The sequence below is a fragment of the Crocodylus siamensis genome, chromosome 11, assembly GCF_052110815.1.
Source record: "Crocodylus siamensis isolate JL-2025a chromosome 11, ASM5211081v1, whole genome shotgun sequence".
Classification (NCBI taxonomy): Eukaryota; Metazoa; Chordata; order Crocodylia; family Crocodylidae; genus Crocodylus; species Crocodylus siamensis.
Window position 1 is genome coordinate 56,709,986 of NC_143405.1, and position 20,023 is coordinate 56,730,008.

Consider the following 20,023-nt stretch of genomic DNA (forward strand, 5'->3'; position numbering starts at 1 on the left):
GCTTGATCATTTTTCACTTAAAAAAAAAATTAAAAACCACCCCTACTACTAGCTTTATGGACAATTGGATTTTCTTAAACGTTTTCATTTTGTTGAGTACTCATGTTTCATTTAAAACATTTCCATTTGAACACTGAACTAAAAGGAGCCTCCAAACCAAATATTAACCATTTTGATGAAGACTAGAAACATTATCCAGGGAGGGTCATTTCCAGCCAGTTCTAACAAACGCAGATTCAATTGTTGAAAAAGTCAGTGCCAACTCTGCTGCTCTCGCACTGAAAGAGGCACGGGGGAAGGCGGCAGGCAGGGAGAACCAAGGTTGGAACATGTCGATACGACCTGTACTCTAGATTTGCTGAATCAGGCTGAGCAAGTCACTGACTCTTTTCCACTAAGAATGGGACTGAGCCCAATATCTGCAATTTCAAAGTCTTTATTCAATAATATACTAAATGATTTGTGGTTTGAATAAACTGGTTATGTAATGGTAGGTTTCCATGTATCAACAGACTTGTTAACTAAGAAATGACATGCAGTTAATTTGTTCTGTGATCAAGCCACAGGCGGGCTGCTTAGTGTTGTGCAACAACCCTGGTCTGATCATTAATCTTACCTGACCCTGTATTTTATCCATGGCTTGATAATAAAAGCTGTGTTTTTGTTTCAGAAACCTTTGATTTTATTATTTACATATTTCTATAGTTGCATCCATGACTTGTAAGGTTTTTTGAATGTTTCTCATGGGTAAGCAGATACAATAGTAATCATTGTACTTGGAATCTGGAGAGAATCTTACCATCAGAGACGTGTAGAAAGCCAACATTCATCAGATTTTCTCCTAAAACTATGCCGTGGCCTTGATCTACAGATATTGATTGAACCACTCAAGTGGTGGAGCTAGGATTTGCAGAAAGGCACCTCATTGTATCAGAAAGAAACAAACTCCCCTTGAGAAGTCCCAGCCTATGCATTTACTGAGTGGGCATTCCCACATCTTCCCAAGGCCTCATTGAGAGTGTGTGGGTGGCTGAACACCGGCAAAGGAAGCAAACAAGTATGCAGGTGAAAATGAAGACGAACAGACTGGGTGACCGAGGAAGGAAGAGCAAATGAGTGGGAGGACAGAGAAAGAAAGTATATGCTGAAGTTTTTGTTTGCCAACACACAGGCCCCTAGCATGCATTCATTTAATGGCACAATGCAATCTGATCCCCAGTCCCAACAACTGTGTCTCCTGCAATGCCACACATTCAGGGTAGGACATGTAGTTGTTAAGACTGAGGGTGTTGGGGGGGGGGGGGGGGGGGGGAAGGGGGGAAGAATCAGCTCCACCGGGGACTTTAAAACCTGCCAAAAGCTCCCGATCCTCTGCACTGAGGCCAGTTTGAGTCCCTAGTGGGAGGAGCTGACAATTCACTGATTGTTGCTCCTTGCTGAGACAGCCCCAGGTCCAGTTGTAGACCTGGTCAAAACAGCTCTGGCCAGGCAGTGGATCGTAGGGAAATCAGAAGCTCCCGACATGGGCTGAGGGAGAGGGGGCAAAAGTTCCTCCATTGAGAACTTTAAACCCTACTGAAACCCTCGGTCCTTTGCACCCCAGCAGCTCAGCAAGAGCTACCAGGTTTGGGGTTTAAAGTCCCCAGCAGGAAAGGCACCTTAGCCTGCTTTTTAAAGCTTCTCAGGTGCTGGGAGCCAGAGATGAGGGAGTCTTTCCATCTATCCCGGGGAATTTTTAAAAAAGCATCTCAGCTGTAAGCATGCTCTTTAAAATCCCCTGTGCACTGGGACCCACAGTGCAGGGCATGGGTGGGGAGCTCCCACACTGTGAAGTAACACCAGCAGCTGCAAAGTGGGGAGCGCCCAGCCCTTCAGCTGCCACTTCCATGACTGCGCCGATAAATTTAAACAAAAAAACCCAACACACAGGAGTGCGTCTAGGGCTCCCAGCTTCAAGTGTAGGGGGGTTTTTTTTGTTTGTTTTTGTTTTTTTTCTAAAGGTCCAATGTGCAGTAAGTCCAGGGGAGACACTCCCTGATGTCAGGCTCATGGCACACCTTCCTCACATCTGCCTTAGAGGATCGGAAAAGCGAGTCAGGTCCAGCATCTGGTGCTGCCACCAGCAGGATCCCAAGGGATCCCTGCGGTTGAGGGACAGCTGCATCTTGCCCCATCGTTGTGCTCACCTGAGTATCAGAACCTCTCACCGGTCGGCCCTCACACACCGCATGTTCAATCACAATACAAACAGTAGGGAAAGGGGAGAAAAAAAGAGAGGGGGCACTGCTGAAAGAGGCAAGGAAAACACACAAAGCAGAAGCAGTTAACTCATTGAGGAACTTGGAGGGGGGTTATAAAGCCTAATCCAGATAGTAGGACAATTATAATCTCCATTTAGAAAACATTTAACCCAATCCAGTCTGTGGATGGTTTTTTGCTCTGCAGTTTCCCAGGCAGGTTCACATTTTAAGTTCTGTTGTCTAAGAGCCACTCCTCTTTTCCCTATGCTTCACTGCTTTCTGCTTAGCAGCTTTGCTTCCTGCAGTCCCTTCACAGCCCCTGATGAAGTAAGCCCTCTGCTTATGAAAGCTCATATTATATTATCCTCCTGACAGACATTAAAAATGTTTTCTCGCTTCACAATACCCCTCTGAACTTGATACTACTGTACTCCTCTATGCGTACATAGATAGATTGCATGCTGAAGGTAAAACTCCCTGTAAAATGCTTTATATTAAAATAAGTTCAACTGCCCTTATCAGGCAGGGTGTTTCCATGGGGAAAGAGGGAAGGTATGGGCACATGCCTTAAGCTATTTCACTTAAACATTGAATGTTGCCCTTGGGCCTCATTAAAGGAAAACGCTTATGGTATTGCCAATCCCAGCCACTCAAAAAATAAGAGGGTAGATGTTCTCCTTCTTTCTTCCTTATCCCAATCTTATACAGTTGGTTAGAAATAAAATTAAAATACATATTGGGTTGGTTTGTTTGTTTTCCTGTTTGCTTTCTGGTTTCAGTCTTTAAGGTATCCTTACCTCACTTTTTCAAACTTATTTGCAACTCAGAGGAACAGTAACTTATTGTAAAAGCCATGAAAGCTAAGATCCTCATGCAATTTCTTCCAACAGCCAGGGCTCTAGGAAAAATACTGACAATCACAGGACTTAACATAAAAATTGCAATTGGCAGGACTGCTTTTAATTGCTGTAGTTCTATGGAGATGCCTGTCTGGCAGACTTGCTCATGGCTGGGATGCATAGCAGGGGCTCCTGCTCCCATTCCTCTCACCAACCCCAAAAGGGTCGCATACTCCTCCACATATTTTACACAATTACACTGAGCCCCACCCCACGTCTCCCCTGGACTGGACCTTTAAAGAGATGGGGAACAAAACAATGCTTGAAATCGCAACAAAAAACAAGTCTGAATGCATGTCTCCACACAAATATCCCAGTTTTCTGAACTCTTGATACATTCTCTACTAGTTCTTTTCACTAGCCATCCAAGAACTTACCTGTTCTTAGGAGGAATCCCCCTGGCTTTCCACCTGGGAGCCGTTTCTTCTCTGCCCTCAGCTAGGGAGCAAGCAAACTGCTCTGTGGCTTTTCCAGCACCCTTTGCAGCCTGCTGGCCAAAGGCTCAGTAAAACAAACGGGCAAATCCCTCCACTATTCATCTGGGTCTCAGCCCTCTCCAGGTTTGGGGGTGAAGAGAAGCCAACTCTCTCTTCCCCCTGCCTTTTCCAGCATGGGCAGGTTAATCAAACGACCCCTATGCTGCTTTCTCCTTCTCCAGTTTCCCACCCCCCCTCACTTTGCTAGCTTAGCAAAGTCCACAGCATGCGCCTCTGCTGCTTTTCTAATTCCTGGCCTTCTCCAAGAAATTCATATGATGTCCCCCTCCTCCCAGCTCAGCTAACTGCCTTCTCTGAGAAATCCTGAAGACACCAGCCTCCTCCCATTCACTAGTCCCAAGCGACACTCCTGCCCCTTTGATCAGGTACCGGTGCTCTCTCACACGGGGGCCAGCACCTTCTTTATTTCAAGGGACTAGCCACTTTGTGACACCTCCGTAATGAAAATGTACAGTCTGCCAGTGTTTAAATTGCAAAAAGAATTTCAGCTTTCCTCAGCATTTGCAATCCAGGGCAGAGCAGAGAGAAATGTAATGTTAGGAAGAGGTGGAAAGGGAAGTGGATTTGAGCTTAAAAACTAAACTAATTATCGGTGTGAATTATCTACTGCTGCATTTAAGAGGAGTTGCATCTAACAGCTAAGGCACCCAGAGCATATGGATAGATGTTTCTCATAGAATTTCTATAAAATCTGAATACTGTGGAAATTACTAAGTTGTAAGATTGCTAGACAGTACAAATTTGGCACTAGCATAGCTGAGAGCAATCATGTTGAGGGGGTAGAAGGAGCAAAAAGAGAGAGAATCTGGGCCAGAGAGAAATCTTTCTTAGGTACAGCCAGTTCTTTAAGAAGAGATGAAAACTCCTTCACTACACATGCAGGTTCTCACTGGCAGCAAACATGGAAAACCCTTTATTACCAGTCACCCACGAGTGCCAAGTTAGCTTGGCTATCCCAATGATTATACCAGGCGCATCTACCCAAGCCATTAATAGGACTCAAACTCTGGTGCAGTTTGTGCTGGAGTCAGCTGCCCCTGGGCGCAGCGTCTGAACGTGTGCCTAGGACAGCAGCAGTCTGAGCCGGGGCAAAGGAGACCTGACCTGGCAGCTGGCTTGGGAGGGAAATCAGCCTCAGGCTCCGGGTGGCAGCATTGAAGCTGGCTGGGGCATGAGGATGCACAAACTGCAAACCCATCTGGTTGGCCTCCCAAGCCACGGCTGCTCCGCCCCGGGTCAAACTGCTGCAGTTCCAGTCGCTGTCCATGAGTGTGTAAGTAAATGACTCTACCATAAGACAGTCCTGTCCCCAACAGCGCTATCTTATGATGGAGTTAATTTACTGATCCCTAATGCGGGCACACAGGTAAACGCCACAATAAAGTACTTGCAGATATACCACAATAAAGCACGCGTAGATGCACCTACTGTCCTGCAATTCCGCTAACAGTAGTTCTTTATTTCAAGATGCTGGATGCCCTCAGCTCTCAACTCAGTCACTGGAAACAGAAGGTGTTTAGCGCTCGCACTAGCACCTGGGAAGACCTCAGGAGTAAGGGGAAGTTTAGCACAAAAGCTCTGATGTCAGTATTTACCAGCTTTTATCACAACTCTAGCATAAGCGGGGAAACGTTGATGTCAAATAGTGTATTTTAGTATTCTTTGGCAAATATTAATTTATTTTAATGGGCAAACGCTGCATGCTAAAGCATGGCCTGGCAGGAGATGGACAATAACTGTAAAGAAAAATCTTTGGTGGTAGCAGGGGAGAAGGGAAAGACAGCAGTGAGAGGAATGAAATTACTATTAGAAGTACTGAACGTGAAAGCCACCATTGCCCTTCATGGCTTTCCTAGACAATACCCTTAGTAGGTATTACCTTAATAGGGTAATATTTTTTGTTACAGCTGCTACATAGAAAGCATTCATCCAAGCCAGGAGCTATGGTTATTGTCTCAATGCTTCCTCATGGGCTGCACTGGGGGTTGTATTAGATGGGTCTAGCAGTCTCTCCTCTCATTAGAAGTTCTGTTTCCAGACAGGAGGCGCAGTTTGAAAATATTTCCAGGATTTTCAAGACCGACTAGGGATTTGGGGCACCTCTCTTTGTGGATAATCCGATAGAAAGATCCCCAGAGGATTTGACTTCAAGGTGTCGAGTACCCCCAAAGTCTCCACTGTACCCCCTTCACAGGCATATGTGATCGCGAGGACAAAGAGGTCAAGAGGTTTGTGGACAATTCCCCTACTTGCAAATATTTTAACCAACCTAACTACATCATTTCTTTTACAAGGTGCAAATAAGCATGTGCAATGCATGCTAATTACTTACAATTTAATTATGGTGTAAATACAGCTATGTAAAAAGATAATCAGATGGCTACTTGTGCAATGTAAATTAATTGATAACAGGAGATTTACAATTGCAAATTAGGGTGATTACACTTTGAGTACTATGTTAGATGTTAAGTGTAATGCATAGTTAATCACTTATCTATTATTTCACGATATTGTTGCATTATGCATTTAACATGGCAGATTGCACCCCTGTATTAGGTGGCAAGGAGAGTGGGGGGAGAAGGGTGACAATTTTTTCCGAGTTGGCACATTCACATTTTGCTATTTCCACCATAATTATCCTGCATAATTTCCATCATTATCTATTATCTGAAATGTTCTCTATGCTGCTGGCAATAGGGTACTTAGTTGTGATTAGGCTTGGAGAGAGAAATTTATACAACCTTATCTTTAACTTGCATTTCAGATTCCCCTTCCTCTCTGCCTCATCCAGTGCTCAATTTAGTTTCACTTGTGTGGCCGTCTGCAACTATAAACATAAATTGTCTGCAATTTTATGCCTGCAAAATGCTGGTTTGACCTGTATTTCTTTCATTATGCCACCAACATGCAGGAGGCAGCTCTACAATCTATATATAAAATAATGGGGTTGGGTAGTTTTTCCTGGTTTTATTTTTATTTTATATTTTGCTGCTTACTGGAAGTTGTTTGGTCTCTTTTAAAGGCTTCTTTTTTCCCCCCCGTGTGTGTGTTATTTCAGAAGGTCTGCATGTTGTCTCTGATCCTTGCTAGATAAAGGATGTCTATGGTAGCTGTTAGTTGATTTTCTATTGACTTCTGTTTGAGGCTGAAGGTGTTTCTCATTACTTTCTTATAATACAGTGAGAATACCAATTTAGCTACATTGACCTTGTAATGATGTTTATTTCTTCTTTTATTAGTGCCCGTGTTGAGCATAGTTTTTATTACTCTGTGTCTGAGTTTTGCTACTATTTTGGATTACATGAAATGGCAAGTATGTGCTATGCATCAGTCTGCATTTGTTGAGTTTCTATAATTTAGTCTTGTGTTTAACAGTTGTTGTATCCTCACCTTTCCAAGCTTAAAATATAGTTGACCTGGGAATATAATTTCACCTTCAACCCCCTACTGAAGAAATCAGGACATTGCCCTAAAACTTGCAAGAATTTTTTTTAAGTAAATAAAAACAAACAAACAAACAAAAATGCTTTCTATTTTATGACCCTTTATTTTAAACGTGTGCTTCTTGGTTTCTCTAAACTAAAAGGGCTAGATTCTTAAATTAAACCTAAGATTTTAAAATTGGAGCTGAATGTGTTCACTTAATCGCATGCCTCCAGCAGCTGTGACTTTAAAAATACCTCACCAAATAGCAAAAGGTAGCAATACTCATCATATCAAGTGCTGGAAATCCTCAGTCAAATGTTTTTGTCTTTCAGGATGCTTACTCTATTACTGCAGAGCCTGAGGGCATTACTTACAGTTCAGGATACCACATACTCTGCCAGGGGTTGGCAACCCCCATAACACGTGCCAGTGCATGGTATGTGAAGCCAGTTTGCTCGGCGTGCCACAGATGGCCCAAGCTCTAGGTAGGCCCCTGCTGCCAGCCATGGAGCCCGGGCTGCTCACAGCAAGAGGTGGGGAGGCTGCAAGGAACTGCACTGGAGGCAGCGGTGCCCCAGCTGGGCGTGTTGCCAGTAGCAGGTGCACCTGCGTCTCCAGGTGGATGGCACAGAAAGGATCAGAGCCGTGCTGCCACAAAAAGGATTGGGTCCCTTGTGGCTCTCCTGCCATCTGCCCCAGGCATACCAACATCTTACAAGTTGAGGTTGCAGGGCTTTTTTGCACTCTGTCCAAAAACATTGCCGGTCCCTGTGCTAGGTGCTGTACCAAACAAGAAAAGTTATACTTCTATTCATGTACATATACTGGGGAGTGAGGCTTACTGCGACAGAGTAGAACCTCCCTCCCTGCCCCGCAAAAAGGAAACACCCCCCCCCCAAAAAAAACTTTCTAATGCAATTTCTCTCCCCCCCCATCAAAAAAAAAGTACAAATCCCTGATTCTGATTGAATCCACTATACGCAGTCAAGCCCTAGTGTGCAGCTCTGCATGCAGTTTTTGATGTTTCAGGCATTACTGCCTGGTAGTTGTCTGAGGGTTGTTCCCAAAGCTTTGAAGAATAAGTTAGATAAACCATCCTAGTCAGGTGTTTAGACAGGAATGGCCCTGCCTTAAGCAGGGGCCTGGAGTAGATAACTTCCTGAGGCCCTTCCAGCCCTACTTTTCCATCGTTCGTTATCACTACTGGAAACTAAAGGTTTAATATACAGAAGTCAAAAGGAAGTTTGCAGAAGCATTCAACATATCCTTTTGTAAAAAATATCAAAAAACTCGTACTTGGGTCAGCACTGAATGTTTTTAGACACAAGACACTTACAATTGCTCATCTTACAGAAATATAGTACTTGCTGTATACATTTTCTTTCCTTCCCAGGAACAAAAGATGTATGATCATGGCCCCCCCCCCCCCCCCCCCCCCCCCCCCCCCCCCCCCCCCGTCTTCTACTACCCATGAGCGAGTGGCAGCAGCATGGGCAGGGAACTGGCATATCAGGGCTGCTCATCACCACAAAGCAGTGGGTGGGGAGGCAGCTGCAACTGGACCTGCATCCTAGTGAATGAAGGGGGCAGGATGACCTCTGATTTCCCATGATAAAAAACCCCAAATCAAATGCCAAAATTTATAGGTATTTAGGATGCATTTCATTGGAGCGATTGAGGCACTGGTAGGCTTCCCAACTGTTATAAAATTGTAAATATGTCAATAAAACATTGTGTTAAAATGATTCCGATAGATAGAGGTATTTCATTTTAATCACACGAAACATGGATTGGGGAGGGAGGGGGGTGCGGAAAGCAAAGAATTTGTGATTTTTTAAAACAGAGAAAACCAGGATCCCTGCATATCAGTTTTTGAAAAGTAGTTAAATTTTGAGTGACCCACATCTAAAAAACAGCAGCAAGCTTTCAAACCCTCCAGGAATACTTCCCATCCCATGATCCCTCCCTCCTCCACCCTCACTGCATTTATAAAATAATTCCTTTCCAAGCTAGGCAACTTTGTCGTTTCAAGGTAAAACTTTGCAGCATGCTTTAAACCCGAGGTTATTTTATAAACATGCGTTTGAACAGATTTATAACGGAATGCTTCACAGCTCCTTATCCCACCGCGATGCAGTTAACGATCCAGCCTACCGAGTCTGCTATACATTAATAAAAATGTTTGTGCTTTGCACAAACACTCGAAACAGAAATTGAAAGACTCATTCAGAATGTGCTGAAGGTCTAAAATAATTCATGAGAGAATAGTAGAGCTAATAATTGGTGCTTCTTGGATTATATTTTGTTTCTTGTTTCTACTGACTACATATCTTGCATTATGCATTTTTTTTTTTGCTGAAATTACTAGCCAAATTAACAAGGCAGGCAGCTAGTCCTAAGGGTGCATCTTAGAGCTATTTTTCTGCCTAAAACAGTTGTTCACCCCCCTACAGTGCCATTTACCAAGTAGATTTTACACTCCCCTCTCTTTAAAGCAACTTAAGACAAAACTTTTCCTATTCATTCAGCATGCTGAATGGATGTGACTGAACATATGCTATCCAATGGATAAGGGCTAAATCCGCAAAAGGGGCATAACTCTCATTGGTTTCTGAGGGAGTTAGGCACCTTTGTAAGTCCGAGTTCAAATGACTGTATACTGCAACCTACCAGCCCCAAGGAAATTAAGATTTTTTTTGGAGGGTGGGGAAGGGGGGTAGCCCTTCCAAAGATAAGGGGGATGACTTTCCAAAGCAAAAATTTAAAAAGGTGAAAAAGCTTTAAAAAATGGCAGAGTTGAGGCACATATTCATTATTTCTCAGTTTCAAGACAAAAAATTAAAAGAAGCTGTAAACAAAGGGGCATCCACCACAGCTGCTAATTTAACTTAGCTCTTAAAAATCAAGGCTCTGACCTTACCCAAAATAAACCGAAACCATCCTAATAACCTCAGAGAGGATATGCACGACAAAGGCATGAGGCTCACTCTTCTGAAACAGTCTTAGCTCTGCAGGTCCAACACTCACCAAGTAAGTAAACACTTACTTTAAATCGATGTAGGGCGTATAGCTGTTGAATAAGACTCTGCCAATTTCATAAAGCTTGCTTCTGATGAAAACCCACTATTAAATGATGCAGGATTGATTTCTGAGGTATATACAGCATTGTCCATAACCTCAATTTCATGATTCGGCAATTCCAATTACTGCAGACTACAAGACAGCAAGCCCCGAGATGATGAGGGAAGGCTGTTTGTGGCCCACACTTTTGTGTGCTTCTACATGGGACAATGCCTAATCGCAATGCGTCTTCCCAGCAAGCATGGTGAAGGACTTGGGACTAATAAAAGCATTAAAGATCCCAGGAGGAGGAAACGGAATCCCTGCTAAATCCTATTTCAAGCTTGTAAAAGGAAACAACAGAAGCCTGGTAGATCAGGTCGGAGAAGGAAAGACAGGGGGATCCAAGGTGTGACCCTGCCCCTGGAACATTTTGGTGAACCTGGGCATGAGGATGGTCCAGGGGGCAGGAGCTTGAACTACAGTTCAAGTTCTCTCAGTCACAGAGAGAGAGAGAGAGAGAGAAAAGCAGCTCCCTGGTTTGTTGGCCACGTAAGCAGGAAAGCCAAGTAACCTGGAGGTTAAGCGTGCATTATATGGCTTGTTATGAGAATGAGGGACCTAATTGATGGATACATCATGCTGTACCAAACCGACCTTATTACTGTCCACATTAAAAAAAGGTCAAAGCAGAGTTATGACAGCTACAGCTTTCAAGAGAGCTTTCATACTTAATGTGATGTTTTACCAATATGCAGAAATATTTCATGCTGCAGTCACCCTGAACGGCATCCCACATCGGAAGACAGAAGGCAACTTGCCACCCATCGTAGAACGGATGTGCAATAACCCTGAGAGATGAAGTACAGGCAGAGTTATTAAAATGCATGACATGCTCCCTGCCCACTATCAGATCTGTATTGGATGGGAATAGGATACTTATTAGGGAAGACACTGCCCCCAAGACTCTTATTCTTTTGGGACAACATTACTGCACTGGAAATGAACTGACGTATTTCATAAAGGGGAATGGGACCATATGTACAAGCCTCCAGTTGGCAAGCTTTCCTGAAAAATTAGACAGGGAGCAGACAAGTAGCTTTTTACAGGAAGTTCAGCTGAGAGTAGGTGTAACTGTCAGTTTAAAAACTGTGTGCGCAGATGTGGGGGAAGGGAATAAGGGTTCTTTGCCAAAAAATTTTTTTTAAAAAGTTGACTCTTAGTCATCCTTCAGCTGTAGATTATCTATTTTCTTCATGCAAAATGAAGCTGATAATTTATTTTGAAATTCAAATTACAAAAAAGAGTCTGAATTGAGTTTGCTGCTTTTTCTAACAATTCATCTGATTAGAGGTGTTAAACCAACCTAGGAACCCCAGAAAGGAGGCTGTAGTTAATTTCTAGGTAAGGGGATGTCATCCCCTTCTGTACAAAATCATTGGACAACCAAAATAAAAAACTTGATGGTAAAACTGTGCAAGCACAAGCATATTCTGAACATCATGCAACCACTAGAGCTGGCTCTACACACGGTCCAGGGGCGGTGGGCGTGGGAAGCACTTTTATTAAAGTGGTTCTTGGGAGTTGCTCTAAATTAAAGCACCCGCAGCATCACATGTATTTGGGGTTCCACGCTTCAAAATGACCATGTCGGAGCTTTACTAAAGCTCATCTGACAAGCTGTAACTAAAGTGCCCCCAGTCGCCATGCTGAAACACAGGGGCTCTGAATACATGAAATGCCAAGGCTGATGGAGCATGCTACCTTAGCATGCTCCAGCAGACTCGACTAATCAAGTCTGCCCTGCGTCAGAGCAGATGTCCTACATGTCTACAGGCACCCACACCTTTGGAAACTGAAAGTATTCTGAACAGGGTTAGTACTGATCTTCAAACCACGATCTAGATGCAAGAGAGATCTTTTTTTAAAATTTATTTAAGCCGACAGACTTTAGGAATCCTTCCAGTAGCATCGTGTTTGTATTTTAACAGGATCTTTAGAGAAGAAGAGAAGGAAGTGACTTGGACAGTACAGCATCCTAAAGAAAGTGTCCTTGTTTTACAGAAGCATTAATGCATTTGAAAATTTTAAATGGCAGATGAATATGATGGAATTTAAATATATATCATACATCCTGAGTAGCCATGTAAGAATCTGAAGTCTAGGGATCCCACTGAAGTGCATGCCACCCTGGAATTAATTTTAGAAATGCAGTATCATGCAGCTGACTAATGCTGCCATTTGAATACATGGGAATAAGAAACAAATTTCATGGAAATTATCTGGTAAAGGGAAGAAACAAAAAAAAGCAGAGCGGAGTCCAATGGACTAGCATTTCCAGTGGACTGCTGTCAATTTTAGGGAGACTACTATCTGTTTGGGAGATATCAAGTTCTAAAAATTAACTATTTTTTATGTCGTCATAGAGGTGCCCAGAGATTGAGTTGAGATCAGTCCTACTTATTTGCTGAGTGACAAAGACCTTGCTCAAAATAGACAGGAGGGGGGTGGAGTGTGGTAGATACAGAGGGGGTGTGACTTGCCCATGCCTCCTGACTCAAGTCTAGCACCCTATCTGTTAGAGCCCACTGCATCCCAAGTTAATAGCTGTGACAAATGGCAGGCAGTCAGTACAGGAACAAGATGCCTTTAAGAGTGATTTCTACTTAAGAGGCGATTCTGGAGATTACCAGCTATCAGAGAATCATTCGAAATATCTCTGCAAAGTCTACAGTAATGGGAAATACAGAAGCTCATCACTGACAAGCATCACTTTTCTGAAAGAGCAGTATGCTTTTTTGTGAAGGTTAAAGCATTACAGATCTGATTTTATCTTAAAAGCAGGTCCTTGAAAACAACTGGGAGCATGCCAAGGAGGTATACATGCACTTCGTGGATCTTCAAAAGATATAGAGGCTGATAGCAAGAGACAAATTATGAGGGATGCTTCAGCAGTACGGGATACTGGACAAGCTACTATCCCTTTGTTATGAGGGCAAATGTTTCGTGCTGTGTCTCTGAAGTGTTGGTACCTTTCTATGGTCTCTCTTGCCTTAGTAGTGACATTAAGCATCAATACCAATAGTGACTGGAGAAGGAGTGCCTCGTTTAGTGTGGTCTATTGTTATACTTGACTGGATTATAGTAGTTTGAATGAAACAGCAACAACTGACAAAAATTATGTCATTTGATATACACAACATACTGTCAGTAATTAAAAGAGAATTATGTGAAAAGACCAAGACTATTGTCCTCCAGGGAAATCACAGAGTATTGGGTTTTTTCTCCATTAAAACCATCAGCAGTACATCAACGTTACTAACAGAATGAGAATGAGAAGAGATGTTAACATGCCTTTGTATTTATCCCTGTGCCAGACTACGATTATTAAAGAAAAGTGACCTAAACTGAACATGTAATCAGGTGTACACATTATTATTTCAATATGGTGGGATTCTTGGAGTTAGACAGCACATGTAATGAAGAGGTTGTTGTTTTTCAGAAAAAAGTGATAGGTGAAGTGGCTTTGATGAATGTATTGCATAAATCCCAGGTAGGATGATCCAAGCCTTGGGAGTGAAACTTATACAATGCCAGGTAATATATAAATTGGGGAACATCATGCAAACAGTATGCATCATTTGGTCATGGAATTGATTCAGCTGCTGCTGAATCCAAAAGCAGCTTAAAAAAGGCTTGAAAAAATCATGCAACAAAATCCAGCCATTTAGTGAACTACAGAATGCTAGAAATAACCAAGCTTTTTTATTACATGGTTATTCACCGGCACCTATAGCCAACACCCATAGAAGTCGACTTTTTCCTCAGGCATAAATCTTGAGACAAGCAGGAAGAAGAAAATCATCAAGAAGAACATTATTCATTTTCCAAAAGACGTTGTACCATCTAGGGGATATTTCTAATACACTGGTGTTGACAGTGAAGGGTTCAACCTGGCCCTTGGTTTGTCTTTTACAATGACAATGCAATAAATAGTGCATTTGTGCAGACACCCTCTTCTTTTACATGGTCAAAAATATATATCCTTAAAACATAGGAATTCACCTACCTTCCAATTTAAAGGACTAGGTCACAGCCGTGTCACTTTCTTTGCTTGTGACAGTAATTTGTAGAAGACCATCAGTACTGTTTGCTTTCTGTATCATGGCAACAATGCGAGAGTCAATTTACAGACAGGTAAAGAAAAGGCCTGTTTTGAAGTGCTTATAAGCCCTTTGAAAACCCAGGGAAGTCAATGGAAAGATTCTGGTTGACTTCACCGGGCTCCTTCATTCTTAGAAGTATTTCAACAAGACAGTTCTGGCTTTTGAAGTCAGCTAACCTGTGTTAAAGTAGATTGTGAAATTTATGAATCTGTCTCTTTCTTTTCCGACCTTTTTCCTTTTCTCTGTATTTCCAATTAATCTCCTTATTGTATACATCAGAGTTATAAAGCAGTATTATCTAGCATTCACACTAGGGTAGAAGAAACAATCCAGCACAGCCACTACATTGGATAGACCAAGGGTGTCAAACATACAGCCTGCAGGTTGGACCCAATGCATGGAGCATCTCTGTTCAGCTGACCAGGCTAAATTGGGGAGCCACTGGATGTTGGAGGCTTGGCCTGCCAAAGAACACAGGGGAGCTCTTTGGCCTTGCTGGGCATGACAATCCACAGGAACTGCCCCTGGGTTTGCTCCCCCTGGTGCAACCAGCCATCTCACTGCCATTGTTGTGGTAGCCTCATGCCCCATGCTGAATCAGACCTGCAAGGAGCCCCACAGTTTGAATCCAGCCCAGGGTCCCATGCGAGTTTGAGATGCCTGGGACAGACTTGAGACAGCTACACTTAACTTCAATAGAGTCTAAAAAAAAAAAAATTTTTTTTTTAAATCATTGTTTATATATAGCAAACGGTTTGAAAAGGCAGGTAAAGCATGAGAGAAAGGGAAAAGAAAAAGTTCTGCCTCGAATATGACGCAACATATCTGCATACAAATGCCACAGAGAAAACGTATATCAATGCTCTCCCAAGACAAAGACAAACTGATTTAACAATCCAAACTGTCAGTTAGCTATAAGAAAAATAAAATGCTAATATAATTTCAGACTACTGCATTAAAATATTGTTCAGTATGTTTTTATGCTATTACATGAATTTTTCATATATGAACATCAACTCATTTGGAGGAAAGATGCTTCTAAATGACAGATACAGGAGGTCCTGTGAGACAAAGAATTCATAACTTCAGCTTTTCCTTGAACATAATAGCTTCTAGGTGCTTGCTGAGTTACCCTGCTGTTTTGCCAGCCAACCTAAGTAGTATCAACACCAAAACAGTAATTGTCTATTTATTAAACAAAATGCATGACTCAAGCTTATTTTTTGAACTAACACTCAAATTGAAGAGCTAGTGTTTCTTACTTTCCTTTGCATATTCAGTCCATTTCAAAACAATACTTACCACCCACATAATCATGGTTATGGATAGCTAATGGAAATGAGAAACACAACAGAACAATTCACTTTTAAAAATCCCCAGCTCATGAAAAGCATTATCAAATGAACAAACCAAGTGATTTGGGAAAGCTGGCAGATTTGATTCTTAAGAGTCAGAGAGTTTTTCTTATTTTGCCATGCTTACGCTTGCAATGCACTGGGTTTGGAGGTTCGGAAGTTACATGAAAGCAAAATATACCATTTTGAACTGGTTCCCTTTCAAATCCAAAGCTCCCAAGTTCCACCCACAAGTCAGCCCAAGCACAAATCTGAAACCTAACCCAGTCAAGCTAAAAGCAAAATTGAGCTACGCTAGAAGGGGTAGCCAGCCAGTTTTGTCTAGTTTTCTTAGAAAAATGTCACCCCCCTGCAAGCTACACAGTAACTTCTAGCTCAGAAGATACGAGTGCATGTTATTTACAGTATATACTTCCAGGGGCAATGAATATTCAATTAGGGTAATGACATAAATATTAGAAGCTCTTTGATGAGTATTTCTGGGAAAATAGCATTTGTCCTTGACCTTTGCTTATTCATTATTCTGTCTACATGTAATTAACACATTCATAATACCATATAAATGCCACTTATTGATATCGTTTCAAGGGCAACTAGCTATCTACGAGGAACATGGGCACATTAACATTTACTGACTCATTTAGCTTCTCTACTGCATTAAACTGAAGAAATCCCATTGTCGAATCACATAAAAATGTATATTAAATGGACAACACTGGGGTAAAAGTAACGAGATAATATTTTGAATTCTCTCATACTCCAGCAACAGTCTAATGTGGCAGCCCCCACTGCAACTTCATTGCAGATCAAGATGATACCTGGTAGACCAGAGCTTGAGCATGCAGCCAGCAATTTAGATGAGGTTATAATCTATCCATAGGCAGATCCTTATATAAAATTTACTTAAAATCGGTCCTGATATTTCTTAACAGTTATAAAACTAAAATTACAGGGAATTGCTACTTGTAAATGGGCGTATACCATCAGATGCTCTATTAGGGTGAGTTATAATAGCTACAACAATTTAAAGTGCAGCTCTGTTGGTTTACAGCAGCTGAGAATCTGACCCATGGATCCAGGTTGATGAGACCAGCAAATCAACTTCTTGGACTTCAGAAGGTCAAGGGGATTTGGAGCTACTCAACACTTTAGTTGCTTATTGAAGTTATTAAATCTGTCTTGAGCTGGAAAGCTCCCAGTTTCTCCTTCTTGACTTTAGTAAAATCTGGGAATATGGCAGACTTAAGCTTGAAAGGTAGTAGCAGAAGCAAATTTATTCTTTTATTTACTCGCTTCTCCATGATACGTTCTCTATTTTTCATTACTGTTACTGTGAGTATTCAAGCCCAGCGATGTCATGAACATTGTATTTGAATCTTAGGGGGAAATCCTAGGGATGTTAAACACTTGTATGAAGTTTTGGTAATAAAAAAATAAAAAAAACTGGCAAAAACAACAACACACACTCAAAAGCCACCACTTCAACAAGGCTGAATAAAGTTTAAAGCAAGCGTGGGTTAAGTTTCATACTGAACTTTGCTCAGTTGATCCTTTGAGTTGAAACGTTAAAATTGCAGCATGCTTTTCAAATTGAGCAAGGCAACAGTTTATCATTTGGACTACAAGTTAAATTTGTCAATTTAGTCCTCGAGTAGCAAAACTACCTTATTTATTTATTTATTTATTTACACCTTTGAAAACTGATATGCTCTCAGAAAAGCAGAAAAGCTTTCTTCTCATCTCTACCTATAAAGTGCTTAGAGGAAGGCAGGAAGTTTACAAGAAACCCTGAAGAGCAGAGTGGACAAGATGTGTGCTGAACTGGGTCCATTTAAAATGGTATTAGCAGCAGAGCTATGCTTCCTATTCCCAAGAGCCACATAATATGGCTCCCATCTTGTACAAAGCTTCAGGGAAGATTAGCAGGAGAGAGTTCTCAAGAGTCTCACAGGATTGGGCCTTTCTATTCCTATTTCAGAAAATTAAGTTGGTGGAAAGAGCAATAAAATGGCAGGATCTCATTATGATCCCAGAGCTTTTTCCTCTATAATAAAATGCCAAAATAATAAACTAAACAAATAGCTATTGGGTATAGGTGTGATAATTTGCAATAAACCATTAAGCCATAAAACACTGAGGATAATATACACACTGTGCACTTAAACTGCAGCAATATTTTCATAAGGACTGATAATATTTGTGCAATATAGAAGAAAAGTCTTGCGCATTAGAAAAATATTAGCATCACAAAGACACACCACCAACCATATCAACAGCTGCAGCAAGACATACTAATTACAGTAATATCTAAGCATTCATACTTGAACCACTTTTTAAATAAGCATTAAAGTCTTACTAGCTTTAGCAACAGCCGAAATGTTATGTCTGACCCAACTGTACAGGATGCAACTACGCCCCACACATACATAAGCTCACCTTCCTCTTAGGCTACTCGAGTCAAGAAACGTTGAGGTTTTATCGGTTGTCACAACAGCCAAAGAACCGCATCCATGTGTGCTGCCCCTAATATCAAGGGGACTCAGGGCTATGGCTCCAAAAGCCCATTCCCCTCAAGTGTCAGCACGTTCTGCCACAGATCCGTGACATCTCTCATGCAACAGGCCATTGCCGTCTTTGAGAAGCTGCATGAAGAGCCAATCCCCTGTGCCAAAATATCTTCCTTTCCTCTCCAATGGATGAAATCCTTACAAGCTCATGAAGAGCACAGTATCCGTCTGCCATGAAACCTTCCCTTATCCACTATGTTCAGAGCTCTCCCAGCTCTGAAGGAGCTATATTGGTGGCAGACTTTTCTATCTACTGCTGCTTGTGTGCGTGTGTACAACTGAACCTCAGTGCAGTTTATATTCATTTTCTTACTTGTTCCATCCCTATTCTATTAAATAAAAAATACTGGCAATAAAGACCTAGAAAAGAATCTGGCATGTAGAACAGTTATAAAGTATACGTGACTAAATTAGAGAGAAAAAAAAGCATTTAAAAAGAGGTGCACAAAAAAACTCAGTAGTCCCCACAAGGAAGTGGAGGGAAAATACAATTTAAACTATTAAGCAGCAGCCAAAAATACAGTCAACACCACCAAGTTAGCAAAAGGGGGGGGTGGGCAATCATATTCGAAGCTGTAAGACTTCTCTGAGCATTAAGCTATTAAAAAAATATATATCTACGTTGTCAGCATGTAGGGTTGGGCAAATCATAGAAAATTCCACCATGAATATTCATGTGAATTTTGAATTGAATTCAGTTAAACTAGGGAATGAGTTTACTGGCTGGTACACTGAACAGAACAGAACCCATTAAACAAAACAACACAGAATATTCATAGGAAACAGTTTTCAAATTAATGTTTGCTAAATTTACACTGGAAGCTATTTGGGTGAAGAAATATGACTCACGACTTACCAGACAACTTCTGCCTTCCGTCACACCTATATAACTGAGGACACAATTTGTGCATCTTATCAAAATAGCTAAAACTTTGAACACCTGCAACAAAGTCTCACAAAATGAGTGACTGGGCAGAAATTACCCATCAAACATTTTCTGACATAAGCAAAATGCCCAATTTCTTTGCAGACTTTTTTAAATTGGAAAAAAAATACAACTGTATCAAAACAATCGTGGGCAAGCTTCATTGACGAGATACTTTCATCTTCCTGCTTGAACTGCATAGAAGACACACCTGGAAGTAGCTAGAGTCTCTGCCAACTTAGTGACAGTTGGATCAAAGATGGATTAAGCCTGATACCTGGAATACAAAAACAGTAAGATTTGCAAGTGAAAGAATGAGTAACAGTGGCTAAGGAGGTTAAACAGGTTAACTAACGCACTGTATCTACATTGTACTGTTTATCAAGTAGGGCTGTGCAAAATGGCACTATTGAGTTTTGACAGAACAGTGTTCCATTTAGATTTGAAACCACTCCTCCATTTCATCAAAACGGTTTCGCTGTTTTGCCCATAGGCTATAATTGGAAAGATCAAAACAGCCTCTCTCTTTGTCATTTCTGGCATGATTTGGAGGAACCTTGTAGAAATGGTAGCCCCTTCTGAGGGCATGAAGCTTGCCAAGTTTCAGGGAGATAGGTGTAGGGGTTTCAGGGAAACTGCACCTCAAATCTTAAAGTAAAAAAACTCATGTCTTTGTATGTGTTAAGCCATGGTGGAGTCAAAACTGCAGGTATGGTAGCCCCTGCTGAGGTAACAAAAACTGGCCAAGTGTCAAGGAGATAGGTGCAGGGGTTTTGGGGAAACTGCACCTGAAGCTGCAGATAAGCAAAACTTGTGACATGGGTCACACTGTGCATTAAGGTGCAGCAGGGTGAAGGCAGCAGGGATGGTAGCCCCTGCTGTGGCCAC

The 20,023-nt window shown here is 41.7% G+C and overlaps 1 protein-coding gene across 6 annotated transcripts in view; it reads right to left on the minus strand.

The window, feature by feature from the left end:
• CNTN4 (contactin 4) overlaps positions 1-20,023 on the minus strand; it is a 581,748-nt gene that overhangs the window by 536,928 nt on the left and 24,797 nt on the right. Inside the window, exon 1 of one of the 6 annotated variants that reach the window (XM_090021953.1) lies at positions 3,517-3,583. The exons of the other annotated variants lie outside the window; for them this stretch is intronic. The gene's annotated coding sequence lies outside the window, so the exon portion shown is untranslated. Of the gene's footprint in view, positions 1-3,516; positions 3,584-20,023 lie in introns of those variants that run through there. 6 annotated transcript variants of the gene reach the window in all.